The sequence below is a fragment of the Rattus norvegicus genome, chromosome Y (assembly GCF_036323735.1).
Source record: "Rattus norvegicus strain BN/NHsdMcwi chromosome Y, GRCr8, whole genome shotgun sequence".
Classification (NCBI taxonomy): Eukaryota; Metazoa; Chordata; class Mammalia; order Rodentia; family Muridae; genus Rattus; species Rattus norvegicus.
In genome coordinates, this window is record NC_086040.1 from 9,241,486 (window position 1) to 9,267,275 (window position 25,790).

Genomic DNA, 25,790 nt, shown 5'->3' on the forward strand with positions numbered 1-25,790 from the left:
GAGTGGGTGTGGCCTTGTTGGAGTAGGTGTGGAATTGTTGGACTGTGTTTGGCCTTGTTGGAGTAGATGTGGCATTTTTGGAGTGGGTGTGGCCTTGTTGGAGTGGCTGTGGCCTTGTTGGAGTAGGTGTGGCCTTGGTGGTGTAGGTGTGGCATTGTTGGAGTGGTTTTGGCCTTATTGGAGTAGGTGTGGCCTTGTTGGAGTAGGTGTGACTTTATTGGAGGAAGTGTGCCACTGTGGTGGCTTTGCTTTGAGATATGTATATACTCAAATTGTGCTCAGTGGTACAGACAATCCCTTTCTGCTGTCTGTCCATCAAGAACTTTGTCTCCTCCAGCATCAAGTCTGCCTGGATGCTCTCATGATTCCGGCCATGATGATAATGGACTGAACCTCTGAAACTGTAAGCCAGCTGCAATGGAATCTTGTCCTTTATAAGAGTTACCTTGGCTGCTGCATCTGGAGCCATGAGCATGGTCAGTCTACAGAAGAGGCTTGCCTCTAATGTTCTCCACTGTGGTAAACAGAAGGTCCAGTTGGACCCCAACGAGACCAATAAAATCACCAATGCCAACTCCCGTTCAGCTGATCAGGAAGCTTATTGAAGATGGCCTGATCATCTGTACGCCTGTAATTGTCCATTCTCAGGCTCGCTGCCAAAAAACACCTTGAAGGGCAGGCATATGGTCATAGGGAAGAGAAAGGGTACTGCCAACACTTGGGTTCCTGAGAGGGTGACCTGAATGAGAAGGATGAGGATCCTGCAACGGCTTCTCAGGAGATACTGGGAATCTAAGAAGATTGACCACCATATGTATCACAGCCTGTACCTGAAGGACAAAAGGAACATATTAAAAAACCAATAAATTCTTATGGAGCAGATCCACAAACCAAAGGCAGAAGAGGCCTGCAGGAAGCTACTGGCTGACCAGGCTGAGGCTTGCAGATCTAAGACCAAGAAAGCACAAAAACGCCTTGGAGGAGAGCTTCCAGGCCAAGAAGGAGGAGATCATCATGACTCTGTCCAAGGAGGAAGAGACCAAGAAATAAAGCTTCTTTCACATCTGTGCATAGTGACCTCACTGTGACCTGACATGATCAGTCATTAAAATAAAACAAGCCTTAAGATAAAAAAGAGTTACCTTAGTTATGGTGTCTGTTCACAGCAATGGAAATCTAACTAAGATAAAGTGTACTTATTCTGCCATTTCTGTTTCTCTGGAAACCCTAATACAATAGCGCTCTAGAGAGAGGAACAAGTACCAACCAGACAACATAAATTCCAGTTTACTTTTCCGGTAAATATGAAGTTGCTGTAGTTTTAAAAAAAATGCAAAATTGTTGGTTTTTTGTTTGTTTGTTTTGAGGTGTTGTTGTTGCTGCTGCTGCTGCTGCTGCTGCTGTTGTTGTTGTTGTTGTTAAAGAAGAAACACATTAAACCTCTTCATCCCTGACTGGTTGGCAAAACCCCAAGCCCACATCAGATAAAGTAATTAAGGCATTAGGAATGTGTGTACACAAAAACATAAAGGTATTCCTGTCAAGTTCAGATGAGAGACATGGGGTATGTGGGCAAGCCTAGACCCTCAACCATTTAATGCAGACAAATCAGGACACACTGTCAGCAGCCTGTCGGTCCACCAGAGATGAGCTCCTGTGGGTTGTGTTGTTATTTTCTTTTATGAATTTTTGCATCCACCCTGCTCATTAATCATGTTTATAATGTTAACTTTGGCATTTTTCTTGACTCATCAAATATTTCCTTAATGAACTGTCAGCTCACACCCCCCATCTCCATTGTAATGACTTACAAATTAAGTTCATCTGGACCAAGGGGGTTTTTAGAACTCTATGATGACAGAAAACACGGGGAAAAGAACCTCTTTTATTGTAATTGAAGAAAGACATAGTCATTCACCTGCCACCTTCCCTTAGTGCTGACTGTCCTCAAGCTCAGTCCTGAGACCTCTCCCTCATGGGCACAATCAAAGCCGTGAGATGAGCACTTCCAAACCAGGAGGCATTATACTGACATGACCATACGGTGCTCCCTCACCTACAGCCAACAGGTTCCAAACTCCTGGTGTCCCTCCTCCCCTTAAAAGAGAGCTGTTGCTATTCACGCTCAGCATTACCCCTGCTCATAATTCAAAGCTCAAACCTTTTAAAAATCAGATGTGTATATATTATCATATGTGTTAATGTTCTGGTTACACGGAACTGTGTGCACCACGTGCCTGCCTGATGTCTAAAGGGGCAAAGAGAGGGCATTGGATCTCCTGAAACTGTCTAACAGTTCAACTGTGAGCCATCATATGGAGACTGGGAATAGAACCTGGGTCCTATGCAAGAGTAACAAGTGTTCTTCGTGGCTGAGCCATATGTCTAAGCCCCAGAATCTGTGCCCTGTCCCCGGAGATGCTTTGCTACTCTACAAAACAACATGGGAGACTTGGTGCCCTTCCTCGAGAATAGACTTCCCCTATCAATGAAGAGGAAGCCATGGTTGGTGGTATTGTACACACTAGGAGACTCTGAGGGAAAGGGCCTTGTATAGGGGATTCCTGTGAGAACCATTACTGGAGGAGCACCCTGGACTGGACAGAGATTGGGTTGAGCCATTGCAGAAGATAAAAGAGTGATGGTGCCAAGGACATTTGAGCAATCCCATGAACTATCCTGTCTGGGTTCTTAGTTAGGTTTCCACTGTTGAGAAGAGACACCATGACCAAGGACAACATGTAATCGGGGCTGGCTTACAGGTTTAGAGGGTCAGTCCATTATCATCAAGGCAGAGGGCATGACAGTGTGCAAACAGACAAGGTGCTGGAGGAGGCACTGAGAGTTCTACATCTTCATCTAAAAGAAGCCAGGAGCAGACTGTCTCCCACATGGCTGGCAGAAGGATTTCAAGAACTCACCCCCACAGGGACACACCTCCTCCAAGAAGGCCAACCTCCTAATAGTGCCATTTCCTGGCCAGTGCATATTCAAACCACCACAGGGTCTCTTCACATATATGATAATTATAATGTTTTAAAGTCTTGGTTAAAGACACATGATGTTTCCGTGAAGAACATTCTTTGGGTCTGGGTGGCTCCAAAACCCTAAGAACATGAAGTCCTCTATATCCCTGAAGTATGAAATTGGCATTTGTGTACAACCCCTTCCATCCTTTGCAATATCATAATGTTAAGTGTGTGAAGCTCCAGTGTGCAGCTTGTAAGTGCCGGCATGTGTGAGTTCTTGAGCCGCACACTCAACAGAATGAGGCTTGTGCCTCCTGTACTTTTGTTTATGGCTCGGAACTCTGGCCTAGTTGGATGGGCAAGTAGTTCCGGGAAGTAAGATTGTTGGTGCAGCCAAAGGCATGAAAGTATGTGATTTAATTACAGAGCTGAAGGAATCTGGCTTGTTTCTTCCTGTACACATGAGAGATGAAGTCACTCTGAGTAGCCAATTGCAAAAAAGAAAAAAAAATCATAGGATGCTTGTTTTACTTAGACTAGATCATGAGCCCTGTTCATATTTAAATATCCATATGTACAGAGGAATCATTGCTTTTTGGTGCAGAGATGCCTTTCCTTTTTAAGCACCCAGGGAAAGATCAGGCAGATCTGGGTGTTTGGTGTGAGAACACCTCTCTTTCTGTGGAGTCCCCCTCATGAACACTAGGTGGCCACATGATCCCAAGTTCACCACCATTCTGCTCAGCCTCATAACAGATGAAGTAGAACACATGATTTGGGAGGTGAGATGGACAGATATTAGACCATTTCCTATGCACGGCAGAAAGCAGCATTGAAAGGACTGGTGAAGACATTGGCTGACCCCAGGTCTATTCTCACAGAAACAGGTGAAAAACCGACACACAATGTTCCAGTTATGAGTGTTTCCTTCAATAACAGAGAGTTTAAAATAGCACTCTTGCCTCCCTCACCATCCCCCAAGTGATGGTCGGCAGGCTGACGGGCCACCAGTCTTCCTGTAGGAGAAGCCTCTCTGCTTCCCTTAGACCAAGTCTACAAGAAAATAAATAGCATGTGCTCATTATTCAGAAGTTGCCCCCAAACTTTCCAAGACACCCATGGTAATGAGCTCCCAGCTCTCTTGCCCTCCAGGTTGTGACGTCAAGCTGAAGAGCTGCATGTGGCAGAAGCTGGGAAGCTGAGGACCCGACAGCAGTTTGACTCCAAAGTCTCAAAGCTTGCAGAAGTATCTCGGCCCCAATGTCTGTGTTCAGCCATCCTTTCAGGGGTAAAGATTGGTTGGTGACATGCTCCCCAGAGAGCCTCTAAGTTTATAAAAGAGATCAAGTCAAGAGACTTTGAGGCTGTCTCTAATTTACACACCTGAACCAGCCCCGGCCCTAATTCCAGCCAAAACATTTCATAAATTGTACAGCAAATGGCACTGAGTCACGCTGACCATTATTCATAACCTCAAGTCCTTGCTCAACCGAGAAGAACACACCTCCACAATCCTGGAGGAAACAGCATTGTGCCTGTGGTTCGAACAAGACAGGATAGAGGAACTGGAGAGTTAAGGGTGATGCTAAAATGGAGAGAAGCTATCTTCTGGGGTCTAGCCTTTGTCTCCTGATGGCTGAGCATCAAAATCCTCAAACAAACTGACCCAGCCAAGGCTGCCTACAGAGATAGTGCACATTTTCCTAAAAATATCTGAGTCAAGGCCGAGAAACACATGGGCCTGAAGAGATAGCCCATCAGTTAAGAGCATGTTCCAAACTTGCAGGGAACCCAAATTCTGTTCTTAGGATCAACTTAACCAGCTCACAGCGGCCTGTAAATCAGCTCCCGGGAACCTGAGGTCCTCTTCTGGCCTCCAAGGGAATCTACAAACAATACGCATGCGCGCACATGCGAGTGCACACACACACACACAATTGAAACTGTCCTTACTGAGGGTCTGGAAGTATATGGACTCTGGTTTCACGCTGTTACTCATCCACTCTCATCCCTAGACCCAAACGATGTAACTCATAAAACCATCTTGTAACTTTATTTACAAAAAGAAAATCACCTAAGAGAAAAAAGTGAGAGATGGGTCAGTCCGAAAGAGCAATATCTGCTCTTGCAGAGGACCTGAGTTACATTCCCAGCACCCACGTGGCAGCTCACAACCATCCATAAGTCAAGTTTGAATGGATCAGACACCCTCTTCTGATCTCTAACGGTGCCATATGCATATAGCACACACACATAGGTGCAGCTACATATAAAATAACAAAATAAATCTAAAAAAATTAAATAAGAACAAGTATATTCAATCAGTATATTTTATCTAATTTTCAAACTTCACTTTATCCTTCAACCTTGCTGTGAATTGTATCTTTTGTAGAATGGTGCCTGAAAAGCCACAGAATTGTGTATAAAGCTCTCTATAAATGTCCATGTTCAAATCAGAAACAGTGACAGTCACCTTCTCTGTGTAATAAACTCACTGATTTTCCGCCTGTGGTGTAGTAGGGGATCCAGCTTTACCTGAATGGAGTTCCCTGAGTGGAACAGGAACTGCTCAGGCTCTGACTGCAATATCCAGTGTCCCCACCACTGCTGACAAAGGACAGAGTCCTCTCCATGGGTCCCACAGACTCCAGATGCTGGTGCAATAATCGAGCCTCTTGATTTCCCTCTCATTGAGGTAAAGGTTTCCTTTCTCCTGGAATTCATCCAGAACCTTCAAGAGTCAAAAACATCCTGCAGAACAAAGAAGCCTCTCTGGCCATCTCTAAGGTCCTGAGAACATCCACGATGTCCAGTGCACTGAGAACATGAGGGCACCCTGCCATTGCCACAACCTCCCTGGGAACAGAGAGGGTGAGCAGAGGAGGCAAACACTCTCTTTATCCCATTACTCATGATTCCCATTCCTTACATATTAAATATGTAACTTGCAGATTCATCAGACAAAACACCAGGGCCTGGGAGATGGTTCATTACCTTAGGGATTCAAGGATCAGAATTTAAATTCTCAGCCCTGGGCACTCTATCTGGAGCCACAGTCATTCTGATGTGGGCTCTGCCAACAGGAAGACATGTGGCTGCCCTGTACAGGGCAATAGTTCAGCCCCACCCCCTTTCAGTCTTACATTCACTCAGTAATCAATAATCATAGGGCTCAGTGCAGAGGCCAGTGGTTTGAAGAAGACCATGAGGACATCAAATGTGTGCTAATTCAGCCTGATCACATGATGTTTCCGTGATGTCAGAGCCACGGTCTCCAGGATACCACCTGGACCCATTCTCTCTCTGATTTAACACCTTAATTGGAAAGGACATAACCAGAGGTTACTGGAGAAAGTCCAGGGTAGACCAAGTCCTGCCAAGTCCCCAGTAGGGAAGTGGTCCCACAGCCACAAACCCTTTTCACCCCTCCATCCAATTAAGCCTGTGATTCATGAATGATATTAATAGAAACCTACCAGGCATGGACATGCCTACGGTGCTATGTCCAGCAACAGATGTCTCCTACAGTGGTTGTAATAGAATAACCATAACCCAAGAATGCAGCCCACTCATCAGTGCCAGATCACCTTCACTAAAAAGGCTAGTGGTGTCACTGGAAAAGGCAGCTGGAACCTAGGCTGTGCCTAACCTGGTCCTGACTGTAATTGCTCTGTTTCATCCAGAGAGCAAACTGAGGAATGTGACTAGTTTCAGATGTGGATCTCTCAGCTCTGATATTGATGCATTTGTTAGTCAGTGTCTGAGATGGCCCTGAGGCCCTGGGGAATCTGGCTTGGGACAGGAGAGATGCTTTTCATCCTAATTCACCATGGTTCCCCCAAGTTATGACAACATGGTTTGCCTGTTCACTTGATGCTGTCCTGGCCAGTCTGCTGGGTAACAGAGGAGCAGCACCTATTTCTCTGCATCCACCAAAGTCTATGCTCAACCCAATTCCTCCCCCATACCTCCTTCTCCCATGTCCTATGAGCACAATGAATCTTTATTGAATTTTAGGGCCCCCAAAATGAGGGAAACCATGTGGAATTTATCCATTTTGCTTGGGATGGGTCCTCCCAATGTAAGCATTTCTGTATCTATAAGATCAGGTACCAAACAGACCCACACAGCTATATATACCCAGGAGCTCAGGAAAATACTCGAATTTCAGACAATCTTGAAATCCAGCTATCCACCCTGTTTCTTGCTATTACCCAACACCTGAACACACACACACACACACATACACACACACACACACACAGACACACACACACACACACACACACACACACAGAGTCATCTCATACAAAGCCTCCATCCAAAGAGATAGCACACAGATTAGGCTCAGAGCCTGTTGGTGAGTGCCAGTCAGCCTGAGCATTTGGACACCGTGCCCATAGGACTCAGAGGCAACACATTAGAGGACACGTGCACACCATGCATACTGTGGCACCATTCTCAGTATCCAAGATGTGGAATCAGCCTGAGCATCCATCATTAGACCATTGAATAAGTCCTGGTACACATACACAATAGAATTTTATCCAGCCACAAAAGGGATAGAATTAAGTCGTTGGTAGGAAAACTGTAGACCACCGCATTTAGCAAAATCAGCCAAACACCGAGAAGCAAATACTGAAATTTTTGTCTCGTTTGTGAGTCCTGTAATTATTTACAGAATCTTTATGGGTTCTTAACAGATCCAAAAGAAAAAAAAAAAAAACAAAACCAAAAACAAAAGCAAAAAACAATAAAAAAAAACAAACAGAAAAACAAAAAACAAAAACAAAACCCAACTATGTCCATATGTCACGAAGGCAACAAAGGCTTGGAGAAGGAAGGAGACTAGGCACGGGGGTGGGGGATGGGGGTGAGCAGAAAGGTCGGATAGGGTAAAGCACAGGACATGGTTAAAGGAAGTTGTCTTGATGCAAACCAGCACTGTGGATAATGAATAGTCACTGATATAATAAAAATGAAGTAGGAAAAAGAAAAAGAAAAGGTTATAATTTCAGCGTCAGAGACACTGATGAGGCTGTGTGTTTGTGTGTGTGTGTGTGTGTGTGTGTGTGTGTGTGTGTGTGTGTGTGCATACATATAAGAGTACGATGTCCAAAAAAGCCAGTAGGGGGAGGTAGATACCCTGGAGCTGAAAAAACAAGTGGTTGTGTGTCATAGGACCCGGGAGCCAGAATCCTAATTCAGATCTTCTGTAAAAGGTGTTTGCATTTTAATTACTATGTCGTCTCAGTGGCACCCTTTTAATATTTCTTCAATTAGTCCAGTTGGTTATCAATTCCATTAGATTTCGTCTGGGAAAAAGTTTTATCTTTAATAGGCACTTTTTTTCTTCTGAGCATAGAATTGGAACTTTAGAGTTATTTATTTCGTAAGTGAACTTGTGCCTTCCTGCCTGTTTTGCAGTGGGCGTCTAACCACAACTGTACCTTCTGTTTTGATTCCCTGTTCTTTTCGTTGTTTTATTTTTTTTTCTTTCAAGCTTTCCCAGTAGCAAGTTCTTTATTATATAAATATATGCTCGTATTCATTATGTATCTCTCCCAACTCAGCTTTTAACTCTCATGAGCACTGAAGTCTGTGTCTGGCTGTACTCTGTGTTCAGCACATAGGATAGCTCCCGGGTCTAGCAACATTAAGTGTTTGTTAAACAATTGGGGTTTTTACAGATGAGATACCTCAAGGCAGAGAAAGGCTATGGTAACGGAACACACTGGGATTCCTAACGTCGTTTCTGAGAGATTCAATGTGTTGAAGAAAGAACAGTAGAGCCTAGGTTTCTTAGGGTTGTTCATACAAGGTCTTAGACACAGAGGATGAAAGGTTACCACATTTAGAATGGGGAGAACAGCTCAGATTTATGTTACTACAACTCAGTGTGGATCCGCTCACATCAGCCCCTCCCTGGATGTGTGGCTTGCCTGGAAGACTGTTAAGACAATTGCACATTGAATCCTGTTCTGTCATGCAAACATAAATGTTGAGGACACATAACCGGATGTAGATCGCTCCTGAGAGACACAACCAGAATACAGCAAATACAGAGGCGAATGCCAGCAGCAAACCACTGAACTGAGAATAGGATACCCGTTAAAGGAATCAAAGAAAGAAGTGGAAGAGCTTGAAGTGGCTTTAGACCCCTTTTGAACAACAATGCCAAACAACTTGAACTTCCTGGGACCAAGACACTACCTAAAGACTATACATGGACTGACCCTGGACTCTGACCTCATAGGTAGCAATGAATATTCTAGCAAGATCACCAGTGGAAGGGGAACCCCTTGATCCTGGTAAGACTGAACATTGTTGAGAGGGGGGCATTAATTGGGGGAGGATGGTGAGGGAAACACCCATATAGAAGGGGGGGGCTAGGGGCATGTTGGCCAGGAAACAGGGAGAGGGAATAACAAAATGAAATGAGAAATAATCAAGTTAATAAAGGAAAAAGGAAAAAAAATTCTAACAGAATTATGCATATCATTCATTCTGCACTCGAGGGTTAGATAATTTCAGTGGGATGTGGTTATGGGATGTTTTCTTTCTGATGAATGTGTCTCCAAGTGTGTTAAAAGAAAAGCCTTTGACATACCTCCAGCATCATGATCAAATATGATTTTGAAACTAGATCTTGCTTTTCTGGTGTGTTTGGATATTCCAAGTTTGTTTTGGTGGGAGAATTGGGCTCCGATGATGCCATGTAGTCTTGGTTTCTGTTGCTTGTGTTCCTGCGCTTGCCTCTCGCCATCAGATTATCTCTAGTGTTACTTTGTTCTGCTATTTCTGACAGTGGCTAGACTGTCCTATAAGTCTGTGTGTCAGGAGTGCTGTAGACCTGTTATCCTCTCTTTCAGTCAGTTATGGGGACAGAGTGTTCTGCTTTCAGGCGTGTAGTTTTTCCTCTCTACAGGTCTTCAGCTGTTCCTGTGGGCCTGTGTCTTCAGTTCACCAGGCAGCTTTCTTGCAGCAGAAAAGTTGGTCTTACCTGTGGTCCCAAGGCTCAATTTCGCTCGCGGGGTGCTGCCCAAGGGCTTTTTGCGGCGGTAGCAACCAGGAAGACCCCTTATTTAAATTAAAATAAATTAGTAGTCTGTTAAGAGAGATTATGACAGAGCTTGACAGTAATAGAGAGGGTCTATCTTCAGCACTGAGCCAAAGGGATACAGTTAGAGGATAATGGAAAGTGATGGGAACTCAAAAAAAAAAATGGAGAGAATAGACTTTGTCAGCTGTCAGCTGGTTTTTGAAATTACATTGGCAGAACAATGAAATGGAGATCGGTTATTGAAGAAGACACTTTAATAAATCAACGTACCAAAGTTATGGAAATAATTCATCTCAAGTATAGATTGAAGATGGAGAAATAGATCACACCCAAAATAGTCTTAATGTAGTTAAAGAAATTTTAAAATCAAAAAGTTGGAGATCATCTAGAATCTTTCCCCAAACTGAACAATGATGATTTGCATCCTTTCTTCATACAAAGAAATATTTATGGAATGGGTTTTGAGAAGGCTTCATTTCCCAACAAAGGAGAATCACTGAGATTCAGGCCTAGGCTAAGATGAGGTTCGTTTGCATGTGTTCCATTATGCATTCAGACATAGTTACTGTGTTTCTATGACTCTTCAAATGTGGGCTTGATTATACTAGGTACACTGTTAATTGAGGAAATTTTCTCATCTGTGACATAGACGAGGTACACTGATAATTGTGGATTTTATCTCATCTGTGACATAGACTAGGTACACTGATAATTGAGGACCCTTTCTGATCTGTGACATATGCTAGGTGCACTGATAATTGGAGGACATTTTCTGATCTGTGACATAGACTATGTACACTGATAATTGAGGACATTTTCCCATCTGTGACATACACTATGGACATTGATAACTGAGTACATTTTCTCATCTGTGACAAAGAACAGGTGCACTGAAACTTGAGGATATTTTCTCATCCGTGACATGACTATGCACTCTGATTACTGAGGACATTTTCTCATCTGTGACATAGACTATGTACACTGATAATTGAGGATATTTTTCATCTGTGACATAGACTAGGGAAAGTGATAATTGGAGGAAATTTTTTTGATCTGTGACATACTGTTCTTCTGTCTCTTGCCAGAGTATGTCCTGTGCAATGGGAACCTCTCTCACTTATTTTTCTTCATTTTAGGAAGGCAGTTGCCCTATGATATTTAGACATAGCACCTCCTCTGACGTGTGATTTGCAGTGAGCCATTTCTAAAGAGTGTCACTCTGACTTGGGTTGACAAGCAATCACCTTCTGCTACAGTAAACCATTCCTCATCTAGCATGACACCTTGGGTCTTCCAATGCACTTCCAAGTGTGGAATTTATTATTTTTTTTTTTTTTTTACAAATGGCCAGCACTGTAACTACATTTCAGGACTTTCTTTATTCTGTCATTAGATTCGGGACAAGATTTTAGGTTTATAAGGAATGTTTCAGTCTAGGTCTCAGAAAGTCTTTTATGTCAACTATAACATCAGAAACTTCCAAATCTACCCCTAAAACATACATTGGGTTAAGGAATCCAATGAGCCTTTTATTATTTTGATCATTCGTAAGGAGAATTTCTGTTCCATCTAACTGATACAGACATGAATTGCACTGTTATTGTGTTGCCTCAGTGTCCCCTACTGCATAACACCTGGACAGAAGGTTCACAATAGTCCAGGTCTGTAGCAACTCACAATGTTGCATTTCCAAATACAAAAGAATCCCCATCCCCTCTCTTTGTGTTTCTCACTATCAAACATTCTGTTCTATTTTTCAAATCAAAATTTATAATAGGCCACATATTTACTAAAGTCATCTTGAACATTTCAGCATTTTAAAATATAACCTTTATAGCAAAGAATCAGAAGGGCAGGGGATGTTACCATTTGGTAATTAAAAAAAAAAACAAACTTAAAAATATACATAAGGAAAAACGGGACATTACTATTTCTAACCATGCAACTTAGCTGTGATATGTCCTGAAATGATCAACACAATTTTTATATCAAATATTTATTTTTATTTATTTCTCAATATTTCATGCCATGTTTTAATTTCTGATTATGAGGAATCAGAAAAAGAATATATTATTCTTTAACTCCAAGTAAATAAAATAACTTCTTCGTGATACATAAACCTGAATATTCTACATTTTCATGAGGAATAAAATAAAATATAGGTAAAATTATTGTGTCTGTATGTAGATTGGAAATTAAGTCTCTTATAAATATGAAGTTAGGACAAGAACTTAGCTTACTGTGAAAGGCAAACTAAGCTTGATTATCTCTCAGAACAAAGATTCATCATCATCCTTTCTCATGTGTAGGTCTGATTTATAGACATCATTGCTAGGTTTTTCATGTAGGGACATGAAAAAAAGTGAAATTAGTGTCTCAAATTATTATCTTATTTTTTTGTGTGTTAAGGGTTCTTTTTTAATGTATAAAATTATTTATTGTCAATAAATTTTTATTTAAGTGGTTGGTTTGATTTCTTTGCTGTCCATCCAGGCACTCTGAAAATAGCCCTTTCTCAAGGGCATCCAGTTGTGCTTTTTAGCCCTCTTTTATCTGTCTTTTCCAACAGTCATTGGCAACTTCTAAGTTCTTAGCCAGAAGATTTGTGGATTTCTTCAATTTACTTTAATTTAGGGACCCTTCTTCAATTAGCTTTAAAAACCATTTTAAGGTAGGTTTCCCTTGTGACACCCAACATCTCTGTAGAGTCTTTCATGTCCATTCCTAACACTCAGAATCCTAATCTTTATGAAGGAAATGCCAGTGCTTCTAGAAACAAAACCAAAATTGCACATCAGTTTTGTACTTTGTTAGCTGTCTTGTAGTTCCTTCCCACAGACCTAACAAACAGTCCTGCGAGTCAAGCAAAACCACAAGTTACTATATGAGGCGTTTCCATATTATCTTATTTTAATATAAACTTTGTAGACATCCTGGAAAAATATACTGATACATTTAAACTTCACATCATTTCTTTAGTGGTAAATTAATTTGCTTTTAAAAGAAATTTTGGAAGGGAGTTCAAAATAGATTTAGGATAAGAGTAACAGCTGTGCAAGTTTAATGACATCATTGGGTCCATGACTCGATGCTTGAAAGTTGGACTTTAGTTATTCACCTGAGAAGTGTGACATATACTTGTGCAGACATATATGCAAATAAACATACAGATGCACAAATATTCATACATGAAATCACACACACTACAAAATGAAATAACTTTCAAAAGTGGATTTGTTTTTTTTTTTCTTTGTTTGCTTTCATTTACTAGTAATGACTCATGCCTTTAATTATACCATAAAATCTGAGAACGGGCTGACAAGTAGGAGGCCAGAGCTGCACATGTGAGAGCTTCAGAGCTGTTCGTAGAAGGCTAACATGAAAAACGTGAGAACTTTTATCAAAATCCTAAGAGCTTGAAATATAAATCAGGGCCTGCCTGGCAAATAGTAGGTTTTGGCTTTTATCTTCACAACTGAATTTTTTCATTCAAATTTCAGGTACTTCTCTATTGAATGATTTTCAAATAACCAAATTGTAATTAATTTTTAAAATTTGTTTTGTTTTCCAATGTAAATCTCCTAAATTCTAACATTTATCTCTGACTTTCTAAACCAGAAAAAGCATAGGAACATTCAAAATAACTGGCCTTATATGTTGCATATTTTCATTTTAAATGGCATTTTTTATAGCATGATAGTGTTCCTGGGATTTACAATTACCTCCTTGGAATATTAGGGGATACAGACTGAGAACCTTTGGGTCAGAACTTCACTGGTTTTGTTACACAATTTATCATTTCTCTCTCAGGTGACATATGGAGCTGTTGCTGAGCTGTGGCTAAGACTAAGATTACAATAGTGTCGACATCCTACACCAATGTGAAGCCATATATGTTCCTTAAACACAATCTTGCAAGATAGTTTCCATAATTCATGGAGTTTTCATTAGATAGCTACATTGTTTCATTTTTGGAGGATGTTTTTGAAGACTATTCTGGCATTTATGTCAATTGCTATCCCTCCTTCGTGGGAAATTTCTGTTTCTTTTCTGGATGCTTCTAGGAACTGTGTTTCTGCTGTTTGCTGGGTTCAGTTTGATCCCCTGGGTTCAGATTTCTTTTTATTGATCATGCCTGACATTTGTTTGTTTGAGTATTATATTGTTCTCATTCTACAATTCCTTCATTGTTATGACTGCATACTTTTCTCTCCTTATTTTTACTTTTCTTCCTTTAAGTCTTCTGTAGATCCATGCCTCTTCCACCTGGATGGAGCCTGGGTATTGCTCATCACTGATTTTCGTGTATGAGCTGTTCTATAGAGGTATTAGGTTTTAATGTCTAAGAGTATAGATTCTAGTTTTTGGTATTTATGAAATTTGCAGAGATCATAACTTCTAGAATAATATGGTATCCTTATCTTTTCATTTTTTAGTTTTTCTGGAACGATTAAAATAAACAATTTATAGAGAAAAGCAGGCATAAGAAAAATGTATGTTGTGAAAATATTTCTGTAAGAAGTATCATGTATTGATGAAGCTGAAACAATGAGATTTGCCATGCTCTCTGTGACTGCTCCCACGTCCCTCTTCTCCTTTCCCCACAGTGATAGTATTTACACATTATTTTTCTTCTCCCTTTACATTTCCTTATTCATTACTTGTGTGCTCAAATGCTACAGTGTTCTAGTTAGTTGAGAGGACAATTTTCTGAAGTGATTTATTAGCTTCTGCCATGTGGTTCACAGGGATTGATCTCAGCAGTTCTTGCTCAGCTTGGCAAAAAACCACCCTTAGCCAGCAAACCTTTATGCAATCGCCAAAATTAATATTTCCTAATAATATCTGAGAGCATTTCTATGACTTCAGAATTAGTACCTGTATTATTTTAGTGGAAAGTGATTATGTTGGAATTAATTTTGTACATTATAGCCACAGTGTTATAATGATACCCATTCTTCTATTATATGCACTACTCATTACATTTGTATATGTGTTTTAAAAAACCCTGCTTAGCCAACAAGCACAACCTCTGCTGATAATATTATATAGCTTTCTTATGTTGATGGCTATGTCTGTATATCATTTTATGCTCACTGTTTTGGCATACTGATTTCTCTTTAATTTATATTTATGATGCACATCATGGAGATCCTTTTGTTTGGCTCTTTGGATGATAGTGATTTCCCTGGTATTATTTCATTGAGGACACAAACACTTACCGAACATTCACATATTTACATTTATAGTGTTTTTTTTTTGTCTGTTGATTTGACTATACTATTTATGGTGCAGCGGAAATTAATCTCTAGTAAAGTAAAAGTCGAACAGTGTTTAAAAAATTGACTACCTGTATTTTTTTATCTATCACTTATTTTCATAAAGATACAAAGAAGCCTCTCATCCTAGTATTTATTTTTACTTATGTAAAAAATTAATTAGCAAATTAATTAAAATTGTTTTATACAGTAGTTTTTGTATGGTTATAATACCTAGATGTAATACTTTAGCCATGTGCTTTCTGAACTCTCCTGCATACTATAGAGTAAATACATTGAGTGTGCATGAGAACTCTACATAAGAGGCTACAAAAATACCTCAGCTATTAAAGGCTTGTGACCCCACCAAAATGTCAATGAAACAAATTAGTCACCGAATAATAGGTGTTTTTATTGAAATAGTCACAGATTAGCTCTTTGTAATTCTCTACATCATATCAGGTGTTATTATAATGATAGTGAATCCTTCCAATTACAAAATTCACCATTAGAGCTAATACCTTATTGGAATTATTTAACATGTTTTTTTTTTTTTGGTTTCATCTTCATATTCTATACCAAAGGAACCATAGTTAGTGCTCTCCTATAATCAAATAGCCACATCATCTGCGGTAATCTGGTATATTAGTAAAATATCAAAATCGGTTTCTTTAGTTCATTTACTTTGGAGAGATCTAATCTCAGCAGAAATTTTGAAATGAAATATAAATTAAATAAAGTCACTGAATAAAACATAAATCTTTATGAAAGATAAATGATATAATAAAATAAGTTATAAAACACAGAAATAAATCCCAAAATTCAAACTCAGATTACCACCACAAAACACACAGCTCACTGAAAATAAAGACCATGGACCCATTATATGAGTAAGTACCTGTGAGCACATGCTTGACAACACGCTAAGTCCTTTCTCTCACTTTACCTTAAGGGATCAGATGTAATGGTTTCCCACAAGTTCTCAGAATTATCCATGGTTCTGGTTAAGATGACACAAAAAAAAATCTAGAATGCCTGTTTATGGAAGATGAGGTTTTTCTTATTTGCATCCTTAATGTACCATAACCGATGAAATTCTAGATGCCTAGTGAAGATGTGTTATATAAATAAATGATGAAGAAGATTCAATTTAAAATTATTTTATGTTTATTAGGAGAATCTTTCCACTCAATTTCATGATCCACTTTATAATACAGACTCTGTCATTCTTCTCCACAGATTCCAGTCAGGATATATCATAATACACCACACTTATTCAAGTGTATTTGGTATATATTTGTATCCACCTGCCCAGGACAACTCCCTCAATATATATTCCATATACAGGAATTGCCTATCCTGATATTTCCATTTATTAGGAAGATACTATCATGAAGATACAACCTTACTGTTTCTGGCTTCGCCCAGAGAGGACATAGTACAATAGATCACTGTACCCAAATTCGGTGGGAGAAAGCTGGATTCCCAGAGTCACGGACAATTCTGGGAACTTAGGGGAAACCATTTCCTCTGCTCACATTCCTGTGCTGAGAGGAAGCTGCTTAGAGCCCTATGGATACAGGAACCTAGGAAGGGTAAGGGAGGGGATCCTTCCAGTATCTACCTGTGTCCAGAGATGAAACCCAGTGGCCAGGAAAAGTAACACAACTGAGAACATAGACTAGACCAACCCTTCTGCTCCAAGCAAACAGGCTGGAGGCCTCAGGATACAGAAAACAAGAGCAGTCTGTGACAGGACACTTCTTGTTTCTGCCTGCACCCATTGCTGATCTGGTCCTACATATATGTGCACCCACATCTTGGTGGGAGAAAAAAAGTCTATAGGAACAGTGACAAAGAGTTTTACAGGATGGTCATGCCACTGTCAGAGACAGCAAGACCACGAAACACCAGAGAAAACCTGATGACAAGAGTCAAGCACAGGAACCTAAGCAACAGAAACCAAAACTAATTGGCATCTTCAGAGCTCCCTTATCCCAAGAAAGCAAAAATTGGATATCCCAACAAACTGAAAAAGCAAGATGTGGATTCAAAATCATTTTTCATGATGATGATAGAGGACATTGAGTAGGGAACAAATAAAACTCTTCAAGAAATACAGGACAACTCGGGTAAAAAATTAGAAGCCCTTAAAGGGGAAACACAAAATCCTTCAGAATCACATGAAAACACAGTCAAACAGATGAAGGAATTTAACAAATCTAGGATCAATAAGTGGAAATAGAAGCAATAAAGAAATCACAAAGAGAGACAACCCTGGAGGTGGAAAACCTAGGGAAATCAGAAGTCATATACAGAAGCATCAGAAAGAGAATTCAAGAGATAAAAGATAAAAATCTCAGGGGCAGAAGGTACTTTAGAGAACATTTACACAACCATCAAAGAAAATGTAAATCTCAAAAAGCTCCTAATGGAAAACAACCAGGAAATCCAGGACACACTGAGAAGATCAAAACAAAGGAAAATGGGTATAAAAGAGAGCGAAGATTCCCATATAAAAGGGCAAGTAAATATCATCAAAAATTATAGGAGAAAACTTCCCTGCCAAGGTATGTCACCCCCAGTGGAGCAATTTGTGTTGGGAGGGCTGTAAATGCAGTGGATAGGGAGGGGAACATCCATATAAAAGAAGGGGAGGGGAAGTAGATAGGGGGTAATAGACAGGAAACTAGTGAATAACATTATAATTTAAATAATTAAATATGCAATAAATATTACAAAATTAATCATAAATAAAATTAGATTTGAGCAACCATTAAAAAAAAGGGCCAGTATATATCATCAAAAATTATAGAAGAAAACATCCCTAAACTAAAGGGAGCAATGCCTATAATAATAAAAGAATCATACATTTCTCCAAATAGATTGGACAGAAAAGAAATTTCTCCCTTTACATAATAGTCAAAACACCAAATGCACAAAACTAAAAAACAATATTAAAGGCAGTAAGCAAAAAAGTCAGGTAACATATATAGGCATACCTATAAGTATTAAACCAGACTTCTCACCAGAGACTATGAAAGTCAGATCCAGAGTGGATTTTATAAAACTCTAAGAGAAAATAAATGCCAGCCCAGTCTACTATCCCCTGCAAAACTTTCAATCAACGCAGCTGGAGAAACCAATTTATTTTATAATAAACTAAATTTATACGGTATATTTTCACAAATCCTGCCTTATGAAAGATAATAGATGGGAAACTCCAACACAAGGAGGGAAAGTACACCCTATAAAAAGCAAGAAAGTAATCCTCTTTCAACTAACCCAATGGATGAGAGTCACACAAATATAATTCCATCTCTACCAAAAAATAATAGCAGAAAACCACAATAACTATTCCTTAATATCTCTTAGCATCAATGCTCAATTCTCCAGTAAAAAAGACATAGACTAACAGACTGCCTACATAAAGAAGAACTAGAATTTTATTGCATAAAGGAAAGAGAGCTCAGTGACAAAGACAGAGAGTATCTCAGAATAAAAGGCTGGAAAAAAATTTTTCCAAGAAAATGGTCTGCAGAAACATCCTGGCGCATACATTCCAGTATCTAAATCAACCAAATGTTATAAGAAAAAAAAGATAAGGGCGGACACTTCATTATCATTCAAGAAAAAAATTCCACCTGGGTCAATTCTCTATCCTGAATATCTATATGCTACACCCAAGGGGACCTAAATTTATAATGGAAACTGCACTAAAGCTCAGGCTAACGAAATAGTAGTGGGAGACTTTAACAATATACACTCAGCAATGGCCAGATCATGGATAACCGGAGACACAGAGATATTAACAGATTTTGAACCAAATGGATTTAAGAAATATCTATACAATATTTCATCCTTGAACAAAAGAATATACCTTATTCTCAGGAACTCATGGCATATTCTCCAAATCTGATCATACAGTTAGTCTTAAAAAAGGCATCACCAGATACAAAAGAGTGAAATAATCCCATGCATATTCTCACACTACCATGACCTAAGGCTGGACTTCAATAAGAACAAAAATGGCAGAAAACACAAATACACATGGACGTTGAACAATATTTTACTCAGTGATAACTTGGTAGAGGATATATTAAAGAAAAAAATAGAAATGTTTTAGAATTTAAGGAAAAGTAAGGCACAACAAACTCATATTTATGGGACACAATGATAGTATAGCTAAGAGGAAAACTTAAAGTTCTGAGAGTAGCCAGAGTGAACATGGAGAGAGCATACATTAGCAGCTTGACAACAAATAAAAACCTCAAAAACAAAAAGAAGCAGATACATCAAAGAGGAGCAGAAGTCAGGAAATAATCAAACACAGGTCTGAAATCAACTAAGGAGAAACAAAAAGAACTTTACAAAGAATCAAGAAAACCAGGAGCTGGATCCAAGGGTAAATCAACTTGATAGATAAACCTGAGCTAGAATGACAAAAGGGCACAGAGAAAGTATCCAAATAACAAAATCAGAAATGAGAGGGAAACAAAACAACAGAAACTGCAGAAATTCAAAACATCATCATACCGTATTACTGAAATTTATAGTCAAGAAAAGTAGAAAATCTGGATCAAATGATCAATTTTTTATACAGGGAGCAGCTACCAAAGTTAAGTCAGGGTCAGACAAAATATCTAAACTGTACCATGAATCCTAAAAAACTAGAAACAATTATTACAAGGCTCCCATTCGTTAAAAGATCCCAGGACAAGATGATTTCAGTGGAAAATTCTATCAGCACTTCCTAGAACCAAATACCACTATTGTCCAAAATATTCTGCAAAATACAGAGGAATACTACCCAATTCCATCGACGAAGCTACAGTTATACTTATACCTAAAGCACACAAAGTCCCAATAAAGAAAGTAAACTTCATACCAATTTCCCTTATGAATATTGACAAAAAATAGTCGATCAAATCATTGGAAATCAAATCCATGAACACATCAAAATGATCATCCATCACTATCAAGGAGCCTTCATAACAGGAATGCAAGGATAGTTCAATATGGAATTCCATTAACATAATCCACTAGATAAACAACTGAAAGAAAAAAAATACATTTTCATCTCACGAGATGCTGCGAAAGCATTTGACAAAACAAAACACCCCTTCATAGCCAAAGTCTTACAATGATAGGAATTCAAGACTCCTCAACAAGAGTAAGGTAGGGTACAGCACACTAGTAGCCAAAAGTAAAACTAAATGAAGAGAAACTTGAACCCCTCCCTCTAAAATCAGGGACGACACAAGGCTATTCATTCTCTCCCTACTTATTCAATATAGTACTCAATATGCTAGCCTGACCAATTAGACAACAAAAGGAGGACAGGTGAATACAAGTATTAAAGGAAGTGGTCAATATTTCACTATTTGCAGGTGATATGATAGTGTACATAAGTGACTCCATAATTTCCACCAGAGAACTGCTACAGTGACAAACAACTTCAGCAAATCCGGATATAGAATTAACTCAAACATATCAGTAACGTTCCATGAATAAACAGACCAAGAAAGAAATTAGGGAAATGACACTCTTCACAATAATCACAAATAACAAAAAATACCTCCGTATAATTCAACCCAGGCAAGGGAAAGTTCCATATGAAAAGAACTTAATTTCTCTAAAAGAAGAAAATCTCAGAAGATGGAAAGACTTTTCATGTTCATGGATTGGCAGTACTGATATAGAAAAATGGCCCTTTGCCTAAAGCAATCTACAGATTCAATGCAATCCCCAAAAAAATTTCAAAAAATTCTTCATACAGTTAGAAAGAGAAATATGCAAGTTCATTTAGAATAAGAAAAAAAGCAAGGAAGTGGAAACTATTCTCTAAATAAAAGAAATTCTGTGGAAATCAACATCCCTAACCTCAAGTTGAATACCCAGCAACAGTGATAAAAATTATATGGTATTAGTACAGAGACTGGCAAGTAGGACACCTGTGTTGGTTCATCTAGATGTCAGCATGTAAATTAATGTAAATCCATCCATTCTTATCACGATTTACATAGCTGAAATCCAAGTGGATTAAGGGCATCCAGAAAAAAGAGATATACATAATCAAATAGAAGAAAAGTGGGGAAAAGCTTGAAAACATATAACAATGGAAAATTTCTTGAACAGAACAACAAACCAGTGGCTAATTCTTTACGATGAAGAGTTGACAGATTGGACCTTGTAAAAATCCAAAGGGTCTGTTAGGCAAGGAACACTGTCATTATGAGAAAATGGCAACTAATATCTTGAAAGAAGATCTTTGCAATCCGATATCTGAAAGAGAACTAATATTCAATATGTACGAAGAACTGAAGAAGTTATACTCCAGAATGTCAAAGAACCCTATTATAAATGGTGTACAGGTGTAAACAAATAATTTTCAGCAGAAGAATTTTGAATGGCTGAGAAAATTATAAAGAAATGTACAACATCATTATTCATCAGGGTAATGCAAATCAAAAAATACACCAGGCAGAATGGCTAAGATCAAAAATTCAGTTAACACCAGATGCTGGTCACAATGTGGAGAAAGAGCTAGACTCCTCCATTATTTGTTGGATTGAAATGAGGTACATTATTCTTGAAATTACTCTGGGCTTTCCTCAGAAAATTGGACAAGTATATGCTGAGGACTTAACTATGCCATTCCTGGGCATATTCCCAAATGATGCCCCAACAGATAACTAGGACAAATGTGGTACTATGTTTATAGCAGCTGTATTCATGATAGCCAGAAGCTAGGAAGAACCCAGATGATTTGACCACATGAATGGATACAGAAAATGTGGTTCATCTACATAATTGAGTGCAACTCAGTAATCAAATACAATGTCATCATGAAATTTATAAGGAAATGAATGAAAGTATGAAATACCATCCTGAATGAGGAAACCAAATCACACACACACACAAAGAAACAAAAATAAAACACACACACACACACACACATGCACGCACAAACACACACACACATCCACATACATACACACATCCACACACACACACACACACACACACACACACACACACACACACACAAAAAAAAAAAAAAACCCAAAACCTTGAATTACCCAACACACAATTCACATACTGCTTTAAGTACAAGAAGAATGATGAACCAAGTGAGGATGGTCTGTCTTAAAGGTGGAAACAAAGATATTGATAGGGCATGATATGGAGATTAAGTTTAGAGCAGAGATTGAAGGAATAGCCATTCTGGGCCTATACCACCTGGGGATCTAGCCCACATCCATACAGCCCCCAAACCTAAACAATATTTCTGATGCCAACAAGTACATGCATACAGGAGCCTGATATATCTGTCCCTGTGAGGCTCTTCCAGATCATGACAAATACCGAGGTTGATGCTTCAGCCCACCATTGAACTGAGTACAGGGTCTACTTTGGAGAAGATAGAGAAAGTATTAAGGGAGAGAAAGTGCCTTGTAACCCAGAAAGGACAACAGTGGTCACAAACCAGAGTTCCGCGGGACTAAAATACTTCCTTAAGACTGCACATGGAAAGACTAGTGTCTCTAGCTGCATATGTAGCAAAGCATGACTATGTTCTATACCAATGGGAGAAGCTCTTGGTCATGCCAAAGCTGGAACTTCCAGTAAATAGAATGTCATGCTGGGGAGGCAGCAAGGGGATGTTTTTGCAGAGGGGGAAACACCTTTGAAAAAGACAGGGCAGCAGAAGAGGAAAGGGATAGGGGGCTTACGGATTGAGGTCACACACATACAGCCTTTATATTTTTGTATGCCTTTAACAGCTCAATGGCAAGGCCACTTCCTAACCTCCGAGTGGCTAAACTATCCCCACTGATATTCCCACGTTATTATTTGCTAAAATCTTTATCCCAACCTTCTTGCCCTGGACACCATTGGGCAGCTCTCCTGGGTCTGCTTATTCTCATGCTCTTCTATGTCAGCTGCTTCTCTGTCCTGAAAGTCTGTCCTGGAGAATTTCCATGCCTTCTTCCTCTCTGGACCTTTGTCCAAGCATCCTGAAACTCCCGCTCTGTCTGCCCTGCGTGGACACTGTCTATCATTATCTCTATTTTCCAATCAGAACCAATTGAGGCAGGGTCCCTGATTCATAAGTTCAGGACACTATGAGAAGCATGAGGATAAAATCAGCTAAAATAACTATTTGTATGTGATTTTTCTGGGTACAATATTTACCAAACCAGAAAGAGATACCTGTTAAAGTACTAGAGTCATTGAAAATATCAGTAGACACATAATAATAATAATAAATATTAATATTAATATAATATAGTATTATAATAAAAGTGATTATAACAAGAAATATAATAATTATAATAATAAATAATAATAAAAAAGTAATCTTAATCATCATCATCATACTCATCATCATCGTCAAATCCTAATTGAACAGAGAAATAAAAATACAAAAACTGTGAAGGAAAAAGACTAAGTCACACGTAAAGCTGATCACATGAGACTAAGACCTGAATTTTCAATGGATATTCTAAAATATAAATGGGCTTGGATCACCTTTCAACACGTTTTCAAAGAATCCAGATACTAGCCTAGAATTTATTACTGAGCAAAATGTATCATTCACATCAACACAAGAGGAGAAACTTTACATAGCCTAATCACTAGGAAGCCATGTCTCTTCAGCAATTTTAGTCTAAAAATGGGAAACCGGATTCTAAAAATAAGGGATATTCTCAAGAGAACAGAAATGGTAAATAACCCTGAAGTCATTCATTGAAAGAGGGAAAAAGTAGGTGGCAACAACAAAATAAAAAAGACCCATAAATACTCCTCATTAATAACGGTAATCATAGGGGTTGGGGATTTAGCTCAATGGTAGAGCGCTTTTCTAGCAGTTGCAAGGCCCTGGGTTGGTCCCCAGCTCCAAAAAAAAGAAAGAAAGAAAGAAAGAAAGAGAAAGAAAGAAAGAAAGAAAGAAAGAAAGAAAGAAAGAAAGAAAGAAAGAAAGGAAGGAAGAAAGGAAGGAAGGAAGGAAGAAAGAAAGAGAAAGAAAGAAAGAAAGAAAGAAAGAAAGAAAGAAAGAAAAATAACGCAAAACATTAACTGTCCCACACCAATAATATGCAGGCTCTCAGTTTGTTTAAGAAAACAGGTTTATTTCTCCTGCATCCAAATAGTACATTTGTTTTAGATACAATTGCGTACTTGTGTTTAAAATGCAATTGCCCATATTTCTTTTTTTTTTTTTTTTTGGTAAGTATATTTATCGTTCATTAGTTTTTTATACAAATCTAGAAGATTTTCTGTTTAATTGTAAGTATAGAATTTTCATTTAAATATATTTGTTTTTCTTTCTTTTTTTTGGAGGGGGTGTTCCCATCCCCATACTACCCCCATTACTGCCCTTCCCCCAATAATCACGTTCACTGGGGATTCAGTATTAGCAGGACCAAGGGCTTCCCTTTCCACTGGTCCTCTTACTAGGCTATTCATTGCTACCTATGAAGTTGGAGCTCAGGGTCAATCCATGCATAGTCTTTGGGTAGTGGCTTAGGCCCTGGAAGCTCTGGTTGGTTGGCATTGTTGTTCATATGGGGTCTCGAGGCCCTTCAAGCTCTTCCAGTTCTTTCTCTGATTCCTTCAACGGGCGTCCTTTTCTCAGTTCAGTGGTTTGCTGCTGGCATTCGCTTATATATTTTCTGTATTCTGGCTGTGTCTCTCCGGAGAGATCTACATCCGGTTCCTGTCAGCCTGCATTTCTTGCTTCATTCATCTTTTCTAATTGAGTCGCTGTATATGTATGGGCCACATGTGGGGCAGGCTCTGAATGGGTGTTCCTTCTGCCTCGGTATTAATCTTTGCCTCCCAATTCCCTGCAAAGGGTATTCTTGTTCCCCTTTTAAAGAACGAGTGAAGCATCGGTCTTGAGTTTCATGTGTTCTATGCATCTAGGGTAATTCAATCATTTGGGCAAATAGCCACTTATCAATGAGAGCATACCATGTGTGTTTTTCTGTGATTGTGTTACCTCACACAGGATGATATTTTCCAGTTCCCTCCATTTGCCTATGAATTACATAACGTCATTATTTTTGACAGATGAGTAGTACTTCCTTTTACCAAATATAATAATGCAATATTTTATATGCTACAAAGCATGCTTTTGGGAAACTTTATTTTGTAAATTTAATTCATCTGTTTTCATTAGTTTTATCTGAAGGAATTTTATTTGCTAATATGTTTAAATTTTAGGTACCTTGTGTGTGTATGTGTGTGTATGTGTGTTTGATAATTCAACTCTAAAATGACCAGGATATTGCTTTAGTGATAATGATAATTTATGGGCACTGAGAATTTTTGTATATACTTTATATATAAACTTTATATATAGTATAAAAACATATATAATATATAATGTATATATAATTTATATATATGAAAATATGTTCTGTATATTTTTTCAAAGCACTGTTTAGACATGAATACAAGATTAAGCTTTCTAATCGTATTTTTACCTTT

The 25,790-nt window shown here is 38.7% G+C and overlaps 1 non-coding gene and 1 pseudogene across 1 annotated transcript; one reads left to right on the top strand and one right to left on the bottom strand.

The window, feature by feature from the left end:
* Positions 467 to 1,049, top strand: LOC103694660 (60S ribosomal protein L19 pseudogene; annotated as a pseudogene).
* On the bottom strand, positions 12,845 to 12,968 carry LOC134484526 (small nucleolar RNA SNORA18). Its single transcript, XR_010061977.1, has one exon. It is a non-coding gene; the product is annotated as a small nucleolar RNA SNORA18 (small nucleolar RNA).
* Positions 12,969 to 25,790: the final 12,822 nt, after the last annotated feature.